The sequence below is a fragment of the Tachyglossus aculeatus genome, chromosome 1, assembly GCF_015852505.1.
Source record: "Tachyglossus aculeatus isolate mTacAcu1 chromosome 1, mTacAcu1.pri, whole genome shotgun sequence".
Classification (NCBI taxonomy): domain Eukaryota; kingdom Metazoa; phylum Chordata; class Mammalia; order Monotremata; family Tachyglossidae; genus Tachyglossus; species Tachyglossus aculeatus.
In genome coordinates, this window is record NC_052066.1 from 13,113,825 (window position 1) to 13,140,776 (window position 26,952).

The window sequence follows — 26,952 nt, forward strand, 5'->3', positions numbered from 1 at the left end:
TTGAGGACAAGAATCGTGTCTACTCTCTTCTCCTCTACCTAGTGCTTAGTATTCATTCATTCAATAGTATTTATTAATAATAATAATAATAATTGGCATTTGTTAAGCGCTTACTATGTGCAAAGCACTGTTCTGAGCGCTGGGGAGGATACAGGGTGATCACGTTGTCCCACGTGGGGCTCACAGTCTTAATTCCCATTTTACAGATGAGGTAACTGAGGCCCAGAGAAGTTAAATGACTTGCCCAAGATCACACAGCTCACATGCGGCGGAGCGGAATTCGAACCCATGACCTCTGACTCCAAAGCCCATGCTCTTTCCACTGAGCCACACTGCTTCCTGTGTGCAGAGCACTGTACTAAGCGCTTGGGAAGTACAAGTTGGCAACATATAGAGACGGTCCCTACCCAACAGTGGGCTCACAGTCTAGAAAGGGGAGACAGAGAACAAAACAAAGCATATTAACAAAATAAAATAAATAGAATAAATATGCACAAATAAAATAGAGTAATAAATTCATACAAACATATACATATATACAGTTACTGTGGGGACAGGAAGGAGGTAAGGCGGGGGGATGGGGAGGGGGAGAGGAAGGAGGGGGCTCAGTCTGGGAAGGCCTCCTGGAGGAGGTGAGCTCTAGTGCTCTGCTCTAAGCAAGTTCTAAATAAATACGATTGATTAATTGACAGACTGAAAGCCCCTTGTGAGAGGGGAAAGGGTCTACCAACTCTCTGAAGTGCTTAGTACAGTGCTCTGCACATAGTAAGCAGTCAACAAATACCATGGATTGATGATGGATTGATTGAAAAGAGGCAGAGCCTTGATTGAATTGTCCAAACAGTGTGTGTGTGTGTGTGTGTGTGTGTGTGTGTGTGTGTGTGTGTGTGTGTGTGTTTTCAGATAAAATATGATTGATGGCTGTGCTGCTGATTTTATAATTCAGAATGGCAATGCATTAGAAATGATTCCACTGAGAAAACCAGAGGAGAAGATGATTAAATGATCAATCTCTCTTGTCACGTCAGCTGCCTTTCCTCTAGGAGAGCTTGCGGCTACTGGGCTTAATAATTCTACTCTGCATAAGCCTGTGTTTGTTTGGAGAGCATGAGATCCTTCTCTGTAATGTTTAATTGCTTCATTGACAACCCCCCTCCTCCTCCAGGGACCTTGGTTAGAGTGGACACTTTCTTCAAAAAGCTTGTGGATTTGCTCAGATCTGGATATGAGTAAGAACTATAACCAGCAATAGATCTGGATGATCTGAGGTGTAAACCTATTTGTTCACAAAATCAGGAGTATTTATTGAATGCTTGCTGTGTGCAGAGCACTGTACTTAAGCTCCTGGGAGAATGCAATATAACAGAGTTGGCAGACACGCCCCCTGCCCACAGTGAGCTCACATTGATATCCCATTGAGATCACAGTGCTATGTACATATTTACTCTTGTACATATTTACTATTCTATTTATTTTCTTAATGATGTGCATCTAGCTTTATTTCTATTTATTTCGATTACTTGACACCTGTCCACATGTTTTGTTTTGTTGTCTGTCTCCCCCTTCTAGATTGTGAGCCCACTGTTGGGTAGGGACTGTCTCTATATGTTGACAACTTGTACTTCCTAAGCACTTAGTACAGTGCTCTGCACACAGTAAGCGCTTAATAAATATGATTGAATGAATGAATGAATGAATGAATGAATGAATTTCATTTAGGGGGGTTCTATTAATCAATCAATGGTATTTATTGAATGTTTACTGTGTGTAGAGCAATATACTAAACATTTGGGAGAGTACAATACAACAGTGTTGGTAGACACATTCCCTTCCTACAATGATCTTACAGTGTCGAGGGGGAGACAGACATTGATGTGAATAAGTAAATTATGGATATGTACATAAATGCTGTGGGGCTGAGGGTGGGGTGAATTCATTCCTTCATTCAATCATATTTATTGAGCGCTTACTATGTGCAGAGCACTGTACTAAGAGCTTGGAAAGTACAAGTTTGCAACATATAGAGACGGTCCCTACCCAACAGTGGGCTCACAGTCTAGAAGGGGGAGACAGACAAAAAAAAAAAGTAGACAGTTGTCAATACCAACAGAATAAATAGAATTATAGCTATATACAACATCATTAATAAAATAATGATGCTCACATAGTATGCGCTCATATAGTAAGTGCATAAAAATGCCACTATTATTATTATTATTATTATTACTAGGTGCCAAGCACTGTTTTAAGCCCTGGCGTAGATATAAACTCATCAGTTCACTCATTCAATCATATTTATTAAGTGCTTACTGTGTGCAGAGCACTGCACCAAGCGCTTGGGAAGTCCAAGCTGGCAACATATAGAGACGGTCCCTACCCAACAGCGGGTTCACAGTCTAGAAGGGGGAGACAGACAAAAAAAAAAGTAGACAATTGTCAATAGCAACAGAACAAATAGAATTATAGCTATATACAACATCATCAATGAAATAATGATGCTCATATAGTATGCGCTCACATTGTAAGTGCATAAAAATGCCATTATTATAATAATAATAATTATTATTACTATTATTATTATTACTAAGTGCCAAACACTGTTTTAAGGCCTGGCGTAGATATAAGTTAATCAGTTCATTCATTCATGCATTCATTCATTCAATAGTATTTATTGAGTGGTGCTCTGGAGACAACGATGAACTTTCCCTTGGGTTTCCAGTTGATTAACGAGAAGCAGCATGGCCTAGTGGAAAGAGCACGGGCCTAGGAGTTAGAGGACCTGGGTTCCAATCCTGCCTCCGCCACTTATCTGCCATGGGGCCTTGGCAAGTCCCTTTACTGTTCTGTACCTCAGTTCCCTCATCTGTAAAATATGGATTTAATACTACTTCTACTAAATGCTTCACCTATCAATGCTATCAGTTAGAACATTTTAATGCTAATGCCTTTTCCTCTTAAATTATGCCTCCAACTTTTTAATCTAACCAATCTGCATTTCATTTCTCAAAGTTTACACTTCCCCAAAATCCACCTTCCGTTCTCTTTAGTAAAATGAACAGCTATTTCTTCATGAAAGGAAGATAAGAAGAAATTGGCTTTATATTGGCAAGAGGGGACAGTCCAGGCTCAACGTTAGATGTTGAACTGCACAACACGAGCTGGTAGAAAGAAAGAAATCTTCCCAGAAAAGTCCAGATTTAATCACCAAAATTGTTAGGATGCTAAGTCAATGGCTCAGAAGGGATTGCACCTTATAAATATCTGAAGGCAAGGGGTCAGTATTTTAGCTCTGGGATGCTTCCAGCAGCCTGTGACAAGCTGCTTTTTCCCCATACATGAAAGAGGTGGTTAGGGTTTCCTGAGGTGAGAAAGTCTGAGGGAATTGCTAATGACACAGGGATCTCTGTGGTGCTCAACCAGAGAGTGTTAAAAGGCAAAGAATCAAAGCCCACACTACAGGCTAAGGTGAGTGATGGACATTTTCAAAACCCCTTGCTGCTTTTGGGGTTCGAGGAGAAGGGGCTGTGGTCACTATTGACAAGAACAGTGCTTGGCACATAGTAAGCGCTTAACAAATACCATAATTATAATTATTATATTCCCGTGTCCAAAGTCTCTTTAATGACGATCCCCCCACCTCCCTAGACTCGCAGTTCTATAATAATAATTATGGTATTTGTTAGGCATTTACTATGTGCCAAGTACTGTCCTAAGCACTGGGGTGAACACACGCAATTCGGATAGGACACAGTCACTGTCCCACATGGGGCTCACGGTCTCAATCCTCATTTTACAGATGATGCAAATGAGGCCCAGAGAAGTGAAGTGACTTGCCCAGACAAGTGACTTGCCTATTCCTTCAACACCCCCTTCTTATTGATTAATTGATTATGGTTTGTTTTGTGGTATTATTTTAAGTGCTTACTATGTGTCAAGCACTGCTCTAAGTGCTGGGGTAAATAAAAGTAAATCAGGAGGGACATAGTCCCTGCACCTCATGGGTTCACAGTCTAAGTGGGAGGGAGAAGAGGAATGAAGCAGCGTGGCTCAGTGGAAAGGGCACGGGCTTGGGAGTCAGAGATCATGGGTTCAAATCCCGGCTCCGCTGCTTGTCAGCTGTGTGACTTTGGGCAAGTCACTTAACTTCTCTGTGCTTCAGTTACCTCATCTGTAAAATGAGGATTAAGATTGTGAGCCCCACATGGGACAACCTGATCCCCTTGTATCCTCCCCAGCGCTTAGAACAGTGCTTTGCACATAGTAAGCGCTTAACAAATACCAAGATTATTAGAGAAGCAGCGTGGCTCAGTGGAAAGAGTACGGGCTTTGGAGTCAGGGGCCATGAGTTCAAACCCCGGCTCCACCAGTTGTCAGCTATGTGACTCTGAGCAAGTCAATTCACTTCTCTGGGTCTCAGTTCCCTCATCTGTAAAATGGGGATGAAAACCGTGAGCCCCCCATGGGACAATCTGATCACCTTGTAACCTCCCCAGTGCTTAGAACAGTACTTTGCACATAGTAAGCACTTAATAAATACCATTATTATTATTATTTTATAATTGAAGAAACCTGAGGTAAAGGAAATGATTTGACTTGAAATGACTTGCCCAAGGTCACACAGCAAGCAATTGCCCGAAACAGGAATAGAAGCCAGGTCCTCCGAAATCGAGGCTTTGGATCCTTTCCCCTAAGCCACACTGCTTCCCTTCTGTAGTAAAGTCAACTTCATGCCCTCTTTTTTATGGAATTTGTTAAACGCTTGCTACGTGCTGGGCACTGTACTGGGCTAGGTACAAGATACTCAGGTTGGACACAGTCCCTGTCCCACATGAGGCACACAGTCTTAAACCCAAATTTACAGATGAGGCATTTGAGACTCAGAGAAGTGAAGTGAATTGCCCAAGGTCACACAGCATACAAGTGGCAGAGCCGGGAATAGAACCCAGGTCCTTCTTACTCCCAGGCCTGTGCTGTATCCACTAGGCCAAGATGTTTGCTCTGACCAATGCCTTGTCTGCTATCATTTCCATACCTGGACTCTGCCCTCAGTCCATTTCCCCTGTTCGTTCACTGGTGCCTTGGCAGAAATCCAAAATGTATCAATCAATCCATTAATCAATTGTATTTATTGAGCATTTAATAATAATAATAATAATAATAATAATAATAATAATAATAATAATAATAATAGTATTTGTTAAGTGCTTACTATGTGCAAAGCACTGTTCTAAGTGCTGGGGGGATACAAGGTGATCAGGTTGTCACACATGGGGCTCACAGTCTTAATCCCCACTTTACAGATGAGGTAACTGAGGCACAAAGAAGTTTTGTGGCTTGCCCGAGGTCGAACAGCTGACAAGTGGTGGAGCAGGATTTGAACCCATGACTTCTGACTCCCAAGCCCATGCTCTTTCCACTGAGCCATGCTGTTTTTCTTTTACTGCGCATTTACCATGTGCAGAACACTGTACAGAGCTCTTGGGAGAGTACAACACAACAATACAACAGACACATTCCCTGACCACAACTAGTTTACTGTCTAGCTGGGGGAGACAGACATTAATATAAATAAAGTATGGAAAGTAATCATAATAATAATGATAATAACAATGGTATTTGTTACATGCTTACTATATGTCAAGCACTGTTCTAAGCACTTGGGTCAATATAAGCTAATCAAGTTGGATACAGTCCCTGCCCACTTGAGGCTCACAATCTTAATCCCCATTTTACAGATGAAGTAACTGAGGCCCTGAGAAGTGAAGTGACTTGCCCAAGGTCACACAGCAGACAAGTGGTGGGGAGGCAGGATTAGAACCCAGGTCCTTCTGACTTCCAGGCCCAGGCTCGATCCAATGGGGGCTGGTGAGTGGTGAGAGAAGGGAGCAAATTAGGATGACGCCGAAGGGAGTGGGAAAAGAGAAAAGGGGGACTTAGTCCAAGGAAGGCCGCTTGGAAGGAGATGTGCTTCAATAAGCCTCAGTCTGAGGAGATGAAACCTCGAGAATGGACACTCATTATCGGCAGGGAATGTATTTGTTAATTTTGTTGTATTGTACTCTCTCAAGCACTTAGTATAATGCTCTGCACATGGTATGTGCTCTATAAATACCACTGTTTGACTGATTGATTATCCTTCTGCACAACCACATTCTCTTCTACCTTAAGGAGAACAGACTAGACTATAAGTGTCTTTTAGTGTACTCTATTGTACTGTACTTTCCCAAACGTTAAGAATAGTGCTCTGCACACAGTAAGCCAGTGAACACTGCTAGCGGAAGTCTAAACACCAGGTTAACATTGTTCACTTTAAATTTATCCTTTCTTACCTTAACTCTGCCCTCTCCTCTGCCAGGAAAAACTATTTCTCTTCCCTTATTGACACCCATGCCCATCACCCCCGTCAGCTGTTCCAGAGGTTTAACTCCCTCCTCAGGCCCCCTGTTCCTCCTCCTTCTCCTTCCCTCACCCCCAACGATCTGGCCACCTAATTCATTAGGAAAATTAACTCCATCAGGTCTGAGCTCCCCAAAGTCACCCCTCCCCCACCTCTACTTTCCCATCTTTTCCAGCAGTATCTTCAGAGGAGAGCTCCTCCGTCCTCTCAAGTGCCACCCCCTCCATTTGCTCTTCTGACTGCATTCCCTCTCACCTTATAAAAACTCTGATCCCTTCCCTCCTCCCCTCCGTAAAGTCCATCTTCAACTGCTCACTCTCCAACAACTTCTTCCCCCTGCCTTCAAACATGTCCATGTCTGCCCCATTCTAAAAAAAAAACCTCCCTTGACCCCACAGCCCCCTCCAATTATCACCCCATCTTCCTCCTACCCTTCCTTTCCAAATGCCTGGAGTGAGTCATCTACACTCGCTGCCATGAATTCCTCTCCTCCAACTCTCTCCAGGACCCCCTCCAATCTGGCTTCTATCCCCTCCACTCCACCAAAACCACCCTCTCAAAGGTCACCAATGACCTCGTTCTTGCCAAATCCAATGGCTCCTACTCTATCTTAATTCTGCTCGACCTCTCAGCTGCCTTTGACACTGTTGACCATCCCCTTCTCCTTGAAACATTATCCAACCTTAGCTTCATGGATTCCATCCTCTCCTGGGTTCTCATCTTATTTCTCTGGCCATTCATTCTCAATCTCATTCATTCAATCGTATTTATTGAGCGCTTACTGTGTGCGGAGCACTGTACTAAGCTCAATCTCCTTCATGGACTCCTCCTCCCCATCCCATCCCCTTACTGTAGGGGTTCCTCAAGGGTCAGTTCTTGGTCCCCTTCTGTTCTCCATCGTTACTCACTCCCTTGGTGAACTCATTCTCTCCTACGGCTTCAACTATCATCTCTACACAGATGATACCCAAGTCTACATCTCCTCCCCTATTCTCTCTCCCTTCCTCCAGGCTCACATCCCCTCCTGACTTCAGGACATCTCCACCTGGATGTCCTTCCACCACCTAAAACTCAACATGTCCAAGACGGAGCTCCTTATCAATCAATCAATCAATCGTATTTATTGAGTGCTTACTGTGTGCAGAGCACTGTACTAAGTGCTTGGGAAGTACAAGTTGGCAACATATAGAGACGGTCCCTACCCAACAATGGGCTCACAGTCTTATCTTCCCTCCCAAACCCTGTCCTGTCCCTGACTTTGCTGTCACTGTGGCAGCGTGGCTCAGTGGAAAGAGCACGGGCTTTGGAGTCAGAGGTCATGGGTTCAAATCCCAGCTCCAACAATTGTCAGTTGTGTGACTTTGGGCGAGTCACTTAACTTCTCTGGGCCTCAGTTACCTCATCTGTAAAATGGGGATGAAGACTGTGAGCCCCCCGTGGGACAACCTGATCACCTTGTAACCTCCCCAGCGCTCAGAACAGTGCTTTGCACATAGTAAGCACTTAATAAATGTTATTATTATTATTATTATTATTATTATTATTATTATCCTTCCACAAGCTCACAACCTTGCTGTCATCCTTGACTCTGCTCTCTCATTCAATCAATCAATCAATCAATCGTATTTATTGAGCGCTTACTATGTGCAGAGCACTGTACTAAGCGCTTGGGAAGTACAAATTGGCATCACATAGAGACAGTCCCTACCCAACAGTGGGCTCACAGTCTAAAAGGGGGAGACAGAGAACAGAACCAAACATACCAACAAAATAAAATAAGTAGGATAGAAATGTACAAGTAAAATAAATAAATAAATAAATAAATAAATAAATAAATAAATAAATAGAGTAATAAATATGTACACCCCACATATCCAGTCTGTCACCAAAACCTGACAGCCTCACCTTCACAACATTGTCAAGATCCACCCTTTATTCTCCATCCAAACTGCTACCACGTTAATACAGTCACGCATCCTATCCCAACTGGATTACTGCATCAACCTCCTCTCTTATCTCCCATCCTCCTGTCTCTCCCCACTTCAGTTTATACTTCACTCTGCTGCCCGGATAATGTTTGTACAGAAACACTCTGGGCATGTCACTCCCCTCCTCAAAAATCTCCAGTGGTTGTCTATTAACCTTCATATCAAACAAAACCTTCTCACTATTGGCTTCAAAGCTCTCCATCACCATGACCCCTCCTACCTCACCTCGCTTCTGTCCTCCATCCCAGCTCACACACCCCACTCCTCTAGTGCTGCTAACCTCACTTTGCCTCGTTCTCGCCTGTCCCATTGTCGACCCTTGGCCCACGTCCTACCTCTGGCCTGGAATGCCCTCCCTCCTCACATATGCCAAATTAGCACACTTCCCCACTTTCAAGCTCTACTGAAAGCTCACCTCCTCCAGGAGGCCTTCCCAGACTGAGCCCCCCTTCTCCTCTGCTCCTTCTCCCCTCCTCATCACCCCAACTTGTTCCTTCTGCTGTACCACACTCCCTGCCCCACAGCACTTGTATAGATATGTACATATTTATTATTCTATTTATTTTATTAATGGTGTATATATATTTCTATTTATTTATATTGATGTTATTGATGCTTGTTTACTTGTTTTGATGTCTTTCTCCCCCCTTCTAAACTGTGAGCCCATTGTTGGGTAGGGATTGTCTCTATTTGTTGCTGAATTGTACTTTCCAAGTGCTCAGTACAGTGCTCTGCAGGCAGTAAGTGCTCCATAAATATGACTGAATGAAATAAGCAAGCAGTCAATAAATACCACTGGTTGATTGATTTCCACTCACTGGCTATTCTAGATCTTTATCTGCCCCTGGCATTGTCCACATCCTCTTCTCCTTGTTCTCCAAATGCTGATGAATTCCCTAATTCTTCTGTGGAAAGGGGTACTGTAATTGAAATGATTTCAGCCCCAGGTAACCCATCATCACCAACATCAGCAACAACATTTATCGGAGGCCTGCAGTTGTACAAAACACTATAGTAGGGCCTTCTTCTCCTCCTCCTTCTCCTCTTCCTATTCCTTTTCCTTCTCTTCTTCGTCCTCTTTATCCTCTTTTGCCTCTTCTTTTTCCTCCTTCTCCTCCTCTTCCTTCTCTTCCCCCTTTCTACTTCTCCTTCTCCTTTTTCTTCTCCTCCTCAAGTAATTTGAGGAGCAGCATAGCCTACTGAGGAGCAGGGTGGCCTAATGGAAAGAGCATGGACCCAAGAGTCAGAGGACCTGGGATCTAATTCTGGCTTTGCCAGTTGCCTACTGTGTGACTGTGGGTAAATAACTTAACCTCTCCATGCCTCATTTTCCTGATCTGTAAATAGGTAGTTAATGATTGGTTTTTTGGGTTTTTTTTATTGTATTTGTTAAATGCTTACTATTTTCCAGTCACTGTTTTAAGCTCTGGGGTGCTTACAAGGTGATCAGGTTGGGCACAGTCCCTGTCCCACATGGGGCTCATAGTCTTAATCCCCATTTTCCAGATGAGGTAATTGAGGCCCAGAGAAGTGAAGCTACTTGCCTAAAGTCACACAGCAGACAAGTGGCAGAGCTGGGATTAGAACCCAGGCCCTTCCTACTCCCAGGCCTGTGCTCTATCCACTAGGCCATGCTGCTTTCTGGAGGGCTTCAAGGGGATGACAGCACTACCAAACCAGATCCACCCCATTTTGTTTACAGGAAAAGAATAATTTTAAGAAATACTCATCGATGCCACATCTCCTAAAGCTTCTCTGCTTTCCCTCTCTAGAAGGTTGAGCTATTACAGTCATGTGTCAGGGGAGGGGCTGTGGTGATTCTAACCTCTTCTGCAGGTTCTGGAGGAGAAGAGCTTTTAGTCTCTTAACCAGTTGCTTTATTGATTTTCTTCGTGAGACCGCTTCTAATCAATCCTGTTCATATTTCCACAGCCCTTCATTCTGCAAATCCTAAACTATCATGACAATGTGGCCATCCTTTTTAATAAGTTCAACACTATTTTCCATTAAAAATCACATTAAAACCCAAACTGAAAAGTTCCCAGTCAGAAAAGCAGCAAAGCAACTTTTTACTTGCACTGGGGGGAATGATGGAAAGCAGATATAGGCAAACACACACCTTCATTTTCCCAAGATCAACTGATTATTAAAATAATAATAATAATAATGGCATTTGTTAAGTGCTTACTATGTACATAACACTTTTCTAAGCGCTGGGGGGATGCAAGGTGACCAGGTTGTCCCACATGGGGCTCACAGTCTTAATCCCCATTTTACAGATGCGGTAACTGAGGCTCAGAGAAGTTAAGTGACTTGCCCAATATCAGAAGAAAAATATAAAGCACCACGCTGTCCAGAAATCAACATTCTCTCCCATAATTTTGTTCATCTGAGACTTCAGAAATGTCATTTCTGTCAGACACTAAGTGGGACTTAGCCTGGGAAGACCTCTATGGAGGAGATGTGCCTTCAATAAGGTTTTGAAGGGTAGGGGAGAGTAAATGTCTGTTGGATTTAAGGAGGGAGGGTTTTCCAGGCCAGAGGCAGGTTGGGTGCCAGGGGTCAGCTGTGAGACAGGCAAGACTGGGACACAGTGAGAAGATTAGCACTAGAGGAGTGAAGTGTGCAGGCTGGGTCATAGAAGGAGAGAAACAAGGTGAGGTAGGAGGGGGCAAAGTGATGGAGAGCTTTAAAGCCATTGATGACACATTTTTGTTTTATACAGAGGTCGATAGGCAACACTGGAGATTTTTGAGGAGTGGCGTGACACATCCTGAACGTTTTTGTAGGAAGTTGATAATAGACAAGATCCTGCCCCTTGAGGAGCTTACAGTCTAATGGGAGCAGTGCACTATACTGAGCCCCTTGGGAGACACAACCCCTGTCCTCAATGAGCTTACAGTCTACAGGGGGAGACAGATATCAGTGTAACAAATTTAAATCAGGAGAAATGAATGGAGGGATTGTGCTCACAGCCAAGCCTTACAATAAGCCAGCCTTTGCTGATGTAACGTGGATTGCCCGACTGGAGTCAGATAGTACTTAATTCTGCAGAAAACTTTACAAAACTCCCCTGCTATACTGACTGGGAAGACGATGCCTCTGCCTCTCACTTTCCTGTTTTTATGATTATGGTCTTATGACCACATTACCTTATGACCATGAAGACCGTTATGGACTTCATTGAGTTTACTAACTCAATTGTACTTTCCCAGGTTCTCAGTACAGTGCCCTGTACTCAGTAGACTGTAAGCTCCTTGAGGGCAGGGACCCTGTCTACTAACTCTACTGTAATCATCCAAGCATTTAGTACAGTGCTGTACACATAGTAGGATTGTATGCTTCTTGATGGCAGGGATCATGTCTACTAACTCTATTGTATTCTCACAAGCACTTAGTACTGTGCCCTTCAAAAATAAAAAACTCTCAAAAAATACTGTTGATTGACTGATCTTAAACCCCTTTTACAGACAAGGAGACCAAAGCCCAGAGTGGTCAAGTGAATAGACCAAGGTCATCCTCTATATGTAGCAGATTTGTACTTTCCAAGCACTTAGTACAGTGCTCTGCACACAGTAAGTGCTCAATAAATACGATTGAATGAATGCATAAAAGTAGAATATGGGTCTCCTGATTTCCAGCCCAAGCTCTTTCTCTAGACCTTCTTGCAGCCTCTAGTGTTCATGTTGATCCATCAGTGGTATTTATTCAGCTCTTTCAGTGCACAAAGCACTGTCCTAAATGATTATCGGAAGCATTGAATACTACTATCTTTCTGATACTTAGGAATTCATCTAAACTGTAAGCTCGTTGTGAGCAGGGAACATGTCTACCAATTCTGTTTTATTGTACCCTCTCAAGTGCTTAGTACAGTGGTCTGCACACAGCAAGTGCTTCATAAACACCACTGACTGATTGATTGATTCATCAGATGAGGATGAAAATGCTTTCAGTTCTTCAGGGAAAATTCAGTCTAAAATGAAATCAACTATTTTTATCTCTGTCGATGTTACTAATTAAGTGTGGGCATATTTCCTTAAGGAGCTACAGATGACTGGAATTTTGAGAAGCTTTCTTCTTAGAAAAAACTTGTAAATCTCTTCGGTGATATTCTTTTTTTTGGTATTGAGAACTGAATATTTGCATGAAAATAGATTTTTTTTCCCGTTCATTAACATTCCATTTGCGTCTGTTGTTTATTTCCCCCAGATGATAATCCTCTGTTTCTGACATCCCAATTCACTGGAAAACCATCAGAGGTCACCAGCAAAAAAAAACCAAAACCAAAAAAAAAAAAAAAGCATTTCACTTGGGAAATAAGCTGGGGGAGCAGATCAAAAATCTTCAAAAACCAAGATCTAGATTTCATGCATATATACCTAGTAATAATAACCCCAAAGACAAAAAGCTGAAGGAGGAAAAATTAAAAACACACAATTTATACTTTTTATTTACGTTATTTCTCATTTTAGAACAGACACATCAGAAACAAATTTCCCTGAATATTTTGCAGGTAATAATTTAAAATCCAATTTGAATACTAATAGAAAATAATATTAACACCTTCAGAGACCCGTGTTCGAGGCAGTTGTCAAATTACTTTCCTACATCGCTCCACTTGAGAGGGACCCAAGAAAGAGATGTTTTTCTGGCCCCACAGAAGTCCTCTGGGAAGACTCAGAAACAGCTCCTACCTAGTCCTTACTGGTATTTATCATTCTTATTCTTATTATAATAATTATGCTTCTTAAGTGCTTACTATGTACCAGACACTGTATTAAGAGTTGGGGTAGAAATAAGACAGTAAGGTTGGACACAGCTGCTGTGCCATATGAGGCTCACGGTCTAAATATGAGGGAGTAGGATTTAATCTCCATTTTCCAGATGAAGAAACCGAGGCTTATTTAACTTCTTGCTCAAGGCAACACAGGAGAGTGTTCTTGTTCTGTCTCCTACTTAGACCCTGAGCCACACATAATCCTGGCACTGTCACTTGTCTGCTGGGCAAGTCACTTCAGTTCTCTGGGCCTCATTTACCTCATCTATAAAATGGAGATTAAGTATGTGAGCCCCATGCGGGACAGCGACTGTGTCCAACCCAATTTCCTTGTATGCACCCCAGTGCCTGGCACACAATAAGCTCTTAATAAATACCACAGTTATCATTATTATTATTTTTGTTATGTGGGACAGGGACTGTATCTGGCCTGATTCACTTCTACCCACCCCAACGCTTAGAACAGTGCTTGACACATAGTGGGTGCTTAATTAATACCACTAAGAAAAAATAAGTAGTGGAGCTGGGATTAGAGCCCAGGCTCATGCTCCTTCCACTAGGCTGTGGTGCTTCTGCAGAGTGAGACACAGTTTAAACTGCAATTCCTGTGAGTCTATGCTCTCCATCCTTTCTCTCTACTCTCTGTGTTAACCTGCCACATCCAGTCAGATTTACAGCTGCAATAATAATAACGATCTATAATGGTGGTATTGTTAAGCACTCACTATGTGTAAAGCACTGTACCAAACACTGGGGTAGACCCTGTTCTAAGTAGACTTCACAGTCTAAGGGGGAGGGAAGATAAATATTTAACCCCTATTTTGTCTTGTCTTCTCATACCGTCGAGTCATTTCCGAACCATAGTGACGCTATGGCGTCACATTTCTCCCAGAATGCTCCACCTCCATCTGCAATTGTTCTGGTAGGGGATCTATAGAGTTTTTTTGGTAAAAATACGGAAGTGGTTTACCATTGCCTCCTTCCATGCAAGAAACTTGAGTCTCTGCCCTCAACTCTTTCCCATGCTGCTGCTGCCCAGCACAGGTGAGTTTTGACTTGTAGCAGATTGCCTTCCATTCATTCATTCATTCAATCATATTTATTGAGCACTTACTGTGTGCAGAGCACTGTACTAAGCGCTTGGGAAGTACAAGTTGGCAACATATAGAGACGGTCCCTACCCAACAGCAGGCTCACGGTCTAGAAGGGGGAGACAGACAACAAAACAAAACATATTAACAAAATAAAATAAATGGAATGCTAAATATGTACAAGTAAAATAAATAGAGTAATAAATCTGTACAAACATATATATAGGTGCTGTGGGGAGGGGAAGGAAGTAAGGCGGGGGGGGGGGATGGGGAGGGGGAGAGGAAGGAGGGGGGCTCAGACTGGGAAGGCCTCCTGGCCAAGCTAGGAATGGAATGGGTAGGCCTCTGCTTGACTTTCCCTCCCATAGTTGACACTGGTGGAGTACTGAAAACTCCCCAGGTGCGACCCTGAGAGAGGAAGTCTCTATTTTGACGATGAGGAAACTGAGGCACAGATAATGTAGGTGATTTGTTTAAGGTTAGGCAGCAGGCAAGTGGTGGAGATGGGATTGGAGCCCAGGTCAATTAGCCATTCCATCAGCCATAATTACTGAGCACTTACTGTGTGCAGAGCACTGTACTAAGTGCTTGGGAGTGTACAATATGACAGAGTCAATAAACACATTCCCTGCTTACAATGAGCTTATAGTCTAGAGGGTGGGACAGCTATTAATATGAATACATTTCAGATATGTATATAAGTGGTGTGAGGTGGGGGGGAGGTGAATAAAGGGAGAAAACCAGGGCAATGTAGAAGGGAGTGGGAGAAGAGGAAATGAGGACTTAGTCAGGGAAGGCCTCTTGGAGGAGATGTGCCTTCAAGAAGGCTTTGAAGGTGGGGAGAGTGATCATCTGTTGGTTACAAAGATGGAGGGTGTTTCAGGTAGAGGTGGGATGGGAGACAGAGGTTGATGGGGAGATAGACGAGATGGAGGTACAATGAGAAGGTTGGCGTTAGAAGAATGAAGTGTGCAGGCTGAGTTGGAGTAGGAGAGCAGTGTGGTGAGGTAGGAGGGGAAAGTCACCAGATTTGCTGTCCTGAGCTCTTCCCCCAAATCACCCTGCTATTGCATCCTTTCCTCAGAGGCCTAGTGGAAAGAGCACAGTCCTGGGCTAATCCCACCCCACCACTAGCCTGCCATGTGAGTTTGGGCAAATCACTTAAATTCTTTGTTCCTTGGTTTCCTCTACTGTAACATGGGGATACAGTACCATTTTATTTTTGTTTAATGGTATTTGTTAAGCACTTGCGATGTGCCAGTCGTCAGTCAGTCAATGATATTAATTGAGTGCTTACTGGGTGCAGAGCACTGTACTAAGCACTTAGGAGAGTATAATACAACAATAAAGAGACACATTCCCTGACCAGGCACTATACTAAGCACTGGGGAGGATACAAGCTAATCAGGTTGAACACAGTCCTTGTCCCACATGGGGCTCATAGTCTTAATCCCCATTTCACAGATAGGGAACCAAGGCTCAGAGAAAGAAGTGACTTGCTCAAAGTCATGCAGCAGACGAGTGATGGAGCTGGTATTAGAACCCAGGGCCTTCTGATTCCCAAACCTGTGCTCTATCCACTAGGCCACACTACTTCCCCTAAGACTACAAGCCCCATGTGGGACAGAAACTGTGTGCCTACCCCAGTGCTTAGCACATAACAAGTACTTAACAAATATGACAATCACTGTTACACTTATTAAAAAATCCCAGAAATTGCAATCAACTCCCATCTATCCTAGATGGGCAGTTTCTAGGGTTTCCTGCTTAGCTTAACCATTTTTGTGTGTGTTGAAATATATCGTTGTCCTTCATGTTCAAAGAAGAAGATGCCCCTGATGGTCAAGTAGAGAGCATGTGGGCTGAGGCCTTCCCCGACTAAGCCCGACTTTCCTCTACTCTCACTCCCTTCTGCGTCACCGTGTCTCACTCCCTTTATTCATTCCCCCACCCAGCCCCACAGTACTTATGTACACAAAAGTAATTTATTTGTTTATAGTAATGCCTGTCCTCCTGTAGACTGTAAGCTCATTGTAGGAAGGGAATGTGTCTTTTCACTGTTATATTGTACTCTCCCAAGTGCTTAGTACAGTGCTCTGCACACAGTAAGCGCTCAATAAGTACGATTGACTGACTGACACGTAAGTGGTTAGAGTATTATGGTCTCCTTTTCTGAACACAACAGGCTCAAGAGGCCAATCAGCTGGGGCCAAATGCAGAGATAGGATCTAACCTCAAGTTTCTTCTGGGTCCCCTTCTATTCTCCATCTACACTCATTCCCTTGGAGAACTCATTGGCACCCAGGGCTTCAACTACCACCTCTATGTAGATGATACCCAAATTGACTTCTCCTCCCAAGATCTCTCTATCTCCCTCCAGGCTTGCGTCTCCTTCTGCCTTTAAGACATCTCTACTTGGATAACTTCCCATCACCACAAACTTAACGTATCCAAAACAGAGCTCCTATCTTCCCACCCAAACTCTGTCCTCTCCCGGACTTTCCCGGCATCACCACCCTTCCCTTATCACAAGCCCATAATCTTGGTGTTATCCTTGACTTATCACAAGCCCATAATCTTGGTGTTATCCTTGACTCCTCTCTCTCATTTAAACCACATATTCAATCCATCACCAAATTCTGTTGGTCCCATCTGCACAGCATCGCTAAATTCTGCCCTTTGCTCTCCATCCTAATTGCTACCACATTAATATAATCACTCATCCTATCCTGCCTAGATTACTGCTTCAGCCTCCTTGCTGGCCTCCCAGCCTCCTGCCTCTCCCCACTTCACTCCTCTGCCTGGATCATCCTTCTACAGAAATGTTCACAACACGTCACCCCTGACACTCCCGTACCTCAAAAATCTCCAGTCATTGCCTATCCTCCTCTGTATCAAACAAAAACTCTTCACTATTGGCTTTAAAGCACTCCATCACCTTGCCCTCTCCTACCTCACCTCACTTCTCTCTTTCTGCAACAGAGCCAGGATACTTCTCTCCTAATAATAATAATAATAATAATAATAATAATAATAATAATAATAATAATAATAATGATTTTAGTGGTGCAATGGATAATGCGTCTGACTATGGATCAGAAGATTCTAGGTTTGACTCCTGGCGGGCTCGTAAGCATTTTTCAGTGCTTAGAACAATGCTTTGCACATAGTAAGTGCTTAACAAATGCCATTACTATTATTATTATTATTAAGCACTTACTATGTGCTAAGCACTGTTCTATGCACTGGGGCAGATACAAGGTAATCAGGTTGTCCCATGCAGGGCTCACAGTCTCAATTCCCATTTTACAGATGAGGAAACTGAGACACAGAGAAGTTAAGTGGTTTGCCCAAAGTCACAGAGCTGACAAGTGGTGGAGCCAGGATTAGAACCTATGACCTCTGACTCCCAAGCCTGTGCTCTTTTCACTAAGCCATGATGCTTCTCTGGTACTAACTTTCTTGCTATGCCTCGATCTCACCTGTCTTGCCACCGATCCCTAGCCCAAGTCCTGCCTCTGACCTGGAATGCCCTCCCTCCTCAAATCCAATAGACAATGATTCTTCCCTCCTTCAAAGCCTTATTGAAGTCACAACTCCTCTAAGAGACCCTCCAAGACTAAGCCCTACTTTTCCTCATCTCCCACTCCCTTCTGCATTACCCTGCGTCTCCCTTTACATTCTCTGTGCGTCAGTTTCCTCATCTGGGAAATGGGAATTAAGAGTCTGTGAGCCCCATGTGGGACAGGGACTGTGTCCAACATGGTTAGCTTGTATCTACCCAGCTCTTAGAAGAGTTCTTGGTACATAGAAGCACTTAACAAATGCCCCCTTCCCCCTTCCCCCAAAATAGAGACAGTGCATAAGCCTGGGACACCTAAATTCTTCATTCTAGCATAGAGAAGCAGCGAGGCCTAGAGGAAAGAGTCAGGGCCTGGAAGCCAAATCCTGGCTCCACCACTTGCCTGCTGTGTGACTTTGTGCAAGCCACCTCACTTCCCTGTGCGTCAGTACCCTCAGCTGCAAAATGAGGATCCAATTCCTGTTCTCTCTCCTTAGACTGTGAGCCCATCTGGGGCCTGGTGAGTTTGTATAATAATAATAATTGTGGTATTTGTTCAGTGCTTACTATGTATTGGGCACTCTACTAAGTGCTTGGGGGGAATACAAACAAATCAGGCTGGAAACAGTCCCTGTCCCACATAGGGCTCACAGTCTAAGCCCCATTTTACAGATGAGACAACTGAGGCATAGAGAAGTGAAGTGACTTGGCCAAGATCACACAGCAGACAAATGGATGAGCCGGGATTAGAACCCGTGACGTTCTGATTCCCAGGGCATGCTCTAACCACTAGGCCATGCAGCTTCTCTATCTACCTCAGGATTTAGTAAAGTGCTAGGCACATAGAAAGTGCTTAACAAATTGCCACAGTTATGATTATTAACTCTGGCACTGGCCTCATTGCCTTGCCTCAGAAAACTCACCTTCTCTATTAGCTTGTGATTGAAGTGACTTTAACGCAAGACTCGGAAACTCATTTATTTAATTGTATATACTGAACACTTAGACTGTGTGCAGAGCACTGCATAAGTGCTTGGGAGAGTGAAACCTTACTATAACTGTGGGCTTACCTGCTCGACATGCAGGTTGATTTTGAAAGCCACTTTAACTGTACACGCGAATTCAGCAAAATGTATCTTGGATTGATCATAGCGGTGGCCCAAATCCTTCTACAAAATGGAGGCCCAAGAGGGCCACTGATCCAGGAGATGGTAAATGGCTTCTGTGGCTGAAAATGTCCCAATGGTCATGGCCAGCCTGACCTATTCCTTAATACCCATCATCAGCACTTTCCTGTGTGTGGATATTGCTCAGTGACATCTTCTGATCATGGTTTATCAATATTTTTAGGTTGGTCTACCTTATTAGTGTTAGCTCCTCATGGGTAGGGAATATATCTCATGGTTCTCTTCCACTTTCCCAAGTGTTTAGGGCACTACATTGCACGATGAAGATACTTATTAAGTATTTTACTCCTTCTCCTCCTCCTCCTCTTCTTCTTCCATCTCTTTCTCATCCTCCTCTTCTTCCACCTCTTTATCCTCTTCCTCTCCTCTTCTTCCTTCTCCACTCCTCTTCTCATATAATGGCATTTATTAAGTGCTTACTATGTGCAAAGCACTGCTCTAAGTTCTGGGGAGGTTACAAGGTGATGAGGTTGTCCCACAGGGGGCTCACAGTCTTCACCCCCATTTTACAGATGAGGGAACTGAGGCCCAGAGAAGTGAAGTGACTTGCCTAAAGTGACACAGCTGACAAGTGGCAGAGGTGGGATATGAACCCATGACCTCTGACTCCAAATCCCGGGCTCTTTGCATTGAGCAACACTGCTTCTCTCATGCTGCTTCTCTTCCTCCTCTTCCATCTCCTCTTCTTCCTCCTCCTCCTCTTCCTCCTCCTCATTCTCTCCTCCTTTTCCTCTTCTCTTCCTCCTTTTCCTTTTCCTCTTCCTCCTTCCCCTTGTCCTCCTCCTTTTCCTCTTCCCTCTCTTCCTCTTCCCCTTCTTTCCACTCCTCTCCTCCTCCTCCCCATCTTCCTCCTCCTCCTTCTCCTCCTCCTCTACCTCCTTTTTCTCTTTCCTTCTCCTCCTCCTCCTCTTCTCCAATTACTACACAAAATGGAGAACTGAAATTGGGAAACCCTAAGTAAGGAGTGTAGAAAAAATATTTTAAGGATGCAGAAACCAGTCAATCAATCAACCAACCAATCAATCAATCAATTATACCAAATCCTCAGAGAATGCAGCATCCAAGGTGAGCTCTGGGAGGTAATGACTGAGGATGGACCCATGTGGTGCCTGCCAACAAGAAGGCAGACATTTTCTCTGAGCAAAACCTTCACATGGAAAGAGAGACCACGAGGCAAAAGAGAAAACATGGCCAGGCACTGCAAACTTTAAGCTCAACAGTGCAACACTAGACCGTCTTTTCCTGTGCCCAGTGTGGCTGGGATTCTGGAATCCTCACTGGCCACACACCCCCTCAACAGTGGACTTCCCCTCAGTGCTGTCTTCTTCAAATACAAGGGCAACCATATTCTTTCATTCATTCATTCAATCAATCGTAATAATAGTAATTATGGTATTTGTTAAGCGCTTACTATGTGCCAAGCACTTTTCTAAGAGCTGGGGTAGATACAAGATAATCAGGTTGTCCCATGTGGGTCTCAAAGTCTCAATCCCCCTTTTACAGAGGAAGTAACCGAGGCCCAGAGAAGTGAAATGGCTTTTCCAAGGTCACACAACAGACAAGTGGCGGAACCGGGATTAGAATCCAGGTCCTCTGACTCCCGACCCCAGGCTCTTTCCACTAAACCACACTGCTTCTCCACTTATTGAGCACTTACTGAGTGCAGAGTACTGAACTAAGCTCTTGGGAGAGTACAATATAACACTAAACAGGCACATTGTGAACCCACCCAGTTCTCTTGCTGAAGTGTGGGTGGAGGCATTGACCCACAGAATCTTTCCCCAAGTTTGCTGAATAACTGAGACTTGGCTGCAGAGGAAAAGGCTACCGGGGGAAATGCAACTTATCACCCCACATTTTATTACTATAATCTATCAGGTAACCTTCTTCTTGGGGATTCAAAAGCTTCTTGTAGTTTTTTTTTATGGTATTAGTTAAGCACTTACTGTGTTCCAGGCAGGGCTCGACTTAGAGTAAGCATTTAAAAAATATCATCATTATTATATAAACACCCAAGTTGGTCTTTGGAATCAAATGCCAACATAAATGGCAAAGTATATGGGTACGTGTGACAAACAAGACAAGCAATCCTCAGGAGGATTTAAGTGAATCAATCAATCAATGGTATTTATTTTAAATGGAATTTATTTATTTATGTACTGCGATTTACTTCAGCTGTAATAGTAATGGGCTGTTTGAAGCGCTTCCAAATAGTAAGAGCTTTTTGGTGGCATCCGACACCTTTGTCCCTATTGCTGTTCATTAGGCAAGGGAGAACTTTTGTAAAAAATCACTGTTGCTATGACACAGAACTTCCCCCGCTCCCGATCATTTCATTAAGGAACTTTTATTATTTTTGGAAAAGAAACCACTGGACTCTCTCCCAGATAAAATAGTTAGGAATTTAACAACAACAGTATTTATTAAGTGCTAGCATAGTGAAATTGCACAGTGCTAAGACCTGGGGTAAATACAGGTAATTAAGATCACATCTCCTCTCTCTCAATTCAAATCACATATTCAGTCCATCATTAAATCCTGTCAGTTCCACCTTCACAACGTCGCTAAAATCCGCACTTTCATCTCCATTTAAACTGTTACCATGTTATTACAATCACTCATCCTATCCCGCCTGGATTACTGCATCAGACTCTTTGCTGACCTCCCAGCGTCCTCTCTCTCCCCACTCCAGTCCATACATTATTTGGCTGCCCAGATCATTTTTCTACAAAAACGCTCAGGAACATGTTGCCCCATTCCTCAAAAAACTCCAGTCGTTGCCCATCCACCTCCACATCAGACAAAAACTCCTCTCCATTGGATTTGAAGCATTCTACCACCTTGCCTTCTCCTACCTCACCTCACTACTCTCCTTCTACAATCCAGCTAACACACTTTGATCCTCTAATACTAGCCTTCTCACTGTGCCTCAATCTCACCTATCACCAAGGCCCTACTGAGAGTTCAAGGCCCTACTGAGAGCTCAAGGCCCTACTGAGAGCTCACCTCCTCCAGGAGGCCTTCCCAGACTGAGCCCCTTCCTTCCTCTCCCCCTCGTTCCCCTCTCCATCCCCCATCTTACCTCCTTCCCTTCCCCACAGCACCTGTATATATGTATATATGTTTGTATATATTTATTACTCTATTTATTTATTTATTTATTTTACTTGTACATATCTATTCTATTTATTTTATTTTGTTAGTATGTTTGGTTTTGTTCTCTGTCTCCCCCTTTTAGACTGTGAGCCCACTGTTGGGTAGGGACTGTCTCTATATGTTGCCAACTTGTACTTCCCAAGCACTTAGTACAGTGCTCTGCACACAGTAAGCGCTCAATAAATACGATTGATGATGATGACCTATCACACCGCCGACCCCTAGCCCACATCCTGCCTCTGGCCTGGATTGCCAGCCCTCCTCAAATCTGACAGGCAAGTACTCTCCCCCTCTTCAAAGACTAACTGAAGGCACATCTCCTACAAAAGGCCTTCCCGTACTAAGCCTCCCCCTTAATCTCCCACACCCTGAATTGTTCCCTTTGGTTCTCCCCCACCCCTTCCAGCACCGCAGCACTTATGTACATATTTGTAATTTATTTATTTGTATTAATTTCTGTCTCCCCCACCTCAAGACTGTAGGCTCCTTGTGGGCAGGCAATGTGTCTGTTTATTGTTGTACTGCATTCTCCCCAGAGCTTAGTACAATGCTCTGCACGTAGTAAGTGCTCAATAAATCCTCAATAAATGTGTATATTCAGATATATTTATTACTCTTTATTTTGTTGTTATTATTATTATTATTAATAATAATAATGATACTTTTTAAGCACTTACTATGTACCAAGCACTGTTCTAAGTGCTGGGGTAGATACAAAGTTAACAGGTTGTCCCATGTGGGGCTCACAGTCTTCATTCCCATTTTAGAGATGCGATAACTGAGGCCCAGAGAAATTAAGTGACTTGCCCAAAGTCACACAGCTGACAAGTTGCAGAGCTGGGATTCGAACCCATGACCTCTGACTTCCAAGCCTGGGCTTTTTCCACTAACACACACTACTACTCTAATGATGTGTATATAGCTATAATTCTATTTATTCTGTTGGCATTGACACCTGTCTACTTGGGGTCTTTTTTTTGTCTGTTTCCTCCTTCTAGACTGTGAGCCTGTTGCTGGGTAGGGACTGTCTTTATATGATACTGATTTGTACTTCCCAAGCGCTTAGTACTGTACTCTGCATACAGTAAGTGCTCAAAGCCCTCTTTTCCCCAACTTCCTCTTCATTCTGTGTTGTCTAAGCCCTTGGATCAGTAGCAGTGTAGCTCAGTGGAAAAGAGCACGGGCTTTGGAGTCAGAGATCATGGGTTCAAATCCCAGCTCCACCAATAGCCAGCTGTGTGACTTTGGGCAAGTTACTTAACTTCTCTGGGCCTCAGTTACCTCATCTGTAAAATGGGGATTAAGACTGTGAGCCCCCCCTGGGGCAACCTAACCTCCCCAGTGCTTAGAACAGTGCTTTGCACATAGTAAGTGCTTAATAAATGCCATTATTATTATTACCTTTTGGACATTTGGTATCCATCCCACCTTCAGCTCCACAACACTTATGTCCATATCTGTAAATTATTTATTTTAATGTCTGTTTCCCTCTTTAATCTGTGTGCAGAAAATGTGCCTATCAACTCATACTCTCCGAAGTGCTTAGTATAGTGCTCTGCACACATAAATCACCCAATAAATTCCATTGACTGACTCATAATCATATCAGAGTTCTTGTCCCACCCAGCAATCATAAATTAAAAGGGCTGAAAAACAGGTATCTTATCCTCATTTTACAGAGGAGGTAAGTGTCCCTCAGAGAGGTTGTGAACTTGTCTTAAGTCACAGAGCAAGATGGTGACAAAGCTGGGATTGGAATTTGGATCTCCTTGACTTCTGGTCCCATGTTTTTTCTACTAGCCTTTGCTGCCTCCAACTCGGAATAATAGAGAAGCAGTGTGGCACAGTGGAAAGAGCCTTGGCTTTGGAGTCAGAGGTCATGGGTTCAAATCCCAACTCTGCCACTTGTCAGCTGTGTGACTTTGGGCAAGTCACTTAACTTCTCTGGGCCTCAGTTACCTCATCTGTAAAATGGGGATGAAGACTGTGAGCCCCCTGTAGGACAACCTGATCACCTCCCCAGAGCTTAGAACAGTGCTTTGCACATAGTAAGTGCTTAATAAATGTCATTATTATTATCATTATAACATAGGTTGATAGAGAAAAAAGAAAAAAAAGGGAAAAGGAAAAATTTTGCCTTGCTGCTTACTAGAATGTGACCACATTTGGGGCAGAGAGCAGGTTACTTTGTTACTCTGTATTATCCGAGGGCTCAGTACAAAGCACCAAACCAAAAAATCAATCAACCAATAAATCAATGGTAATAATAATAATGATGATGATAATAATAATAATAATAATAATAATAATGATAATTGCATTTGTCAAGCACTTTCTATTTGCCAAGCACTGGGGTAGATACAAGGTTATCAGGCTGTCCCACGTGGGGCTCACAGTCTTAATCCCCATTTTACAGATGAGGTAATTGAGGCACAGAGAAGTTAAGTGACTTATAAAGTCACACAGCTGACAGGTGGCAGAGCTGAGATTAGCTCTGCTCTCCCTCTCCACCCCCCCCCACCTTACCTCCTTCCCCTCCCTGCAACACCTGTATATATGTTTGTACATATTTATTACTCTATTTATTTTACTTGTACATATTTACTATTCTATTTATTTTATTTTGTTAATATGTTTTGTTTTGTTATCTGTCTCCCTCTTCTAGACTGTGAGCCAACTGTTGGGTAGGGACCATCTCTATATGTTGCCAACTTGTACTTCCCAAGCCCTTAGTACAGTGCTCTGCACACAGTAAGCGCTCAATTAATACGATTGAATGAATAAGCCAAGCTGGTATTCACTGGGTGCTTACTGCATGTGGGGGTTGGGTGGTAGTAGATCAGTGCGGTTAAGGTGAAAGATAAGAACTGATTGAGTGCCTTAAAACTGAAGGTAAGGAGTTTCTGTTTGGGGTGGAAGGGCAATCCAGGAGAAGCATTTTGGCCTAGTGGAACAAGCGTGGGCCTAAGAGACAGAGGACCTGGGTTCTAATCCCAACTCTGCCAAATGTTTGCTGTGTGACCTTGGGTAAATCACTTAAGTTCTCTGTGCTTCAGTTCTTCTGTTCTCCCCCCTTCTTACACTATGAGCCCCTTGGTGGTCAGGGACTGTGTCCAACCTGATTGTCTTGTATCTACCCCAGCACTTAGAACAGCATTTCTAAGACAGATTTGAGGGACATCTCCTCCAAGAGGCCTTTCCTGACTAAGCCCTCCATTCCTCTTCTCCCACTCCCTTCTGTGTCGCTTTGATGGGGTCCCTTTATACATCCCCCTTGCAGTCCCACAGGCCGTTCATTCAATCATATTTATTGAGCACTTACTGTGTGCAGAGCACTGTACTAAACGCTTGGGAAGTACAAGTTGGCAACATATAGAGACGTTCCCTACCCAACAGCGGGCTCACAGTCTAGAAGAGTGAACATATCAGTAATTTATTTCTTTATATTAATGTCTGCCTCCCCCTCTAGACTGTAAGCTCGTTGTAGATAGGGAATATGTCCATTTATTGTTATTGTACTCTTCCAAGTGCTTAGTACAGTGCTCTGCACACAGTAAGCGCTAAATAAATACAGTTGCCTGTCTATTAGACACATAGTGAGCACCTAAAAATACTGTAAAAAATAAGGGTTTTGAGTAGTGGGAAGAAATAGGCTTAATGTTTTAGGAAAATGATCCAGGCAGTAGAGTTTATTTTTTTTTATTCATTCTGATGACCTGACACCTGTCCACATGTTTTGTTTTGTTGTCTGTCTCCCCCTTCTAGACTGTGAGCCCATTGTTGGGTAGGGGCCGTCTCTATATATTGCCAACTTGTACTTCCCAAGTGCTTAGTACAGTGCTCTGCACACAGTAAGTGGTCAATAAATATGATTGAATGAATGAATAAATGAATGGACAGAAATAGGGAGAGACAGGAGGCAGGGAGGCCGTGAGGAGGCTGATAGAGTAATCAAAGTGGGCTAGGATAAGTTTTTGAAGTAATGAGATACCAGTTATGATGAAGAGAAAAGGGTGGATTTTAGAGATATTGTGAAAGTAGCACTGACAGGATTTGGTGACACTGAAAATGTGGGGCATATGTGAGAGATGATTTGAGAGAAATGCCAAGGTTAGGGAATTGTAAGACAGGGAGGATGGTGGTGCTGTCTACAGTGATGATAAAGTCAGGCAGAGGACAGGGCTTAAGTGGGAAGATGAGGAGTTCTGTTTTAGAGATGTTAGGTTAGAGGTATTGGCAGAACATGCAAGTAGAGGTTTTCTCAAGGCAGGAGAAAGTGTGAGGCTGTAGAGAAAGAGAGAGGTGGGGCAGAAGAGGTAGATTAATTAGTAGTATTTATTATTTACTGTGTGCAGAGCACTGTTCGAAGTGCTTGGGAGAATACAAGTGTTGGTAGATTAATTAGTAGTATTTATTGAGTATTTACTGTGTGCAGAGCACTGTTCGAAGTGCTTGGGATAATACAAGCATTGGTAGAACCCCTAGACTGTGAGTTGGTTGTTGGGTAGGGACCGTCTGTATATGTTGCCAACTTGTACTTTCCAAGCTCTTAGTACAGTGCTCTGCACACAGTAAATGCTCAATAAATACAATTGAATGAATGGACATATTTCCTGTCCACAGGGAGTTTACAGACTAGATAATCAGAGAATCATCTGCATAGAGATGGTAATTAAAGCCATGGAAGCAAATGAGTTCTCCAAGGGAGTGGGTGTAGATGGAGAATAGAAGGGGACACAGAACTGAGGAATAATAATGATGATAATAGTAATGACTGTGGTACTTGTTAAGTGC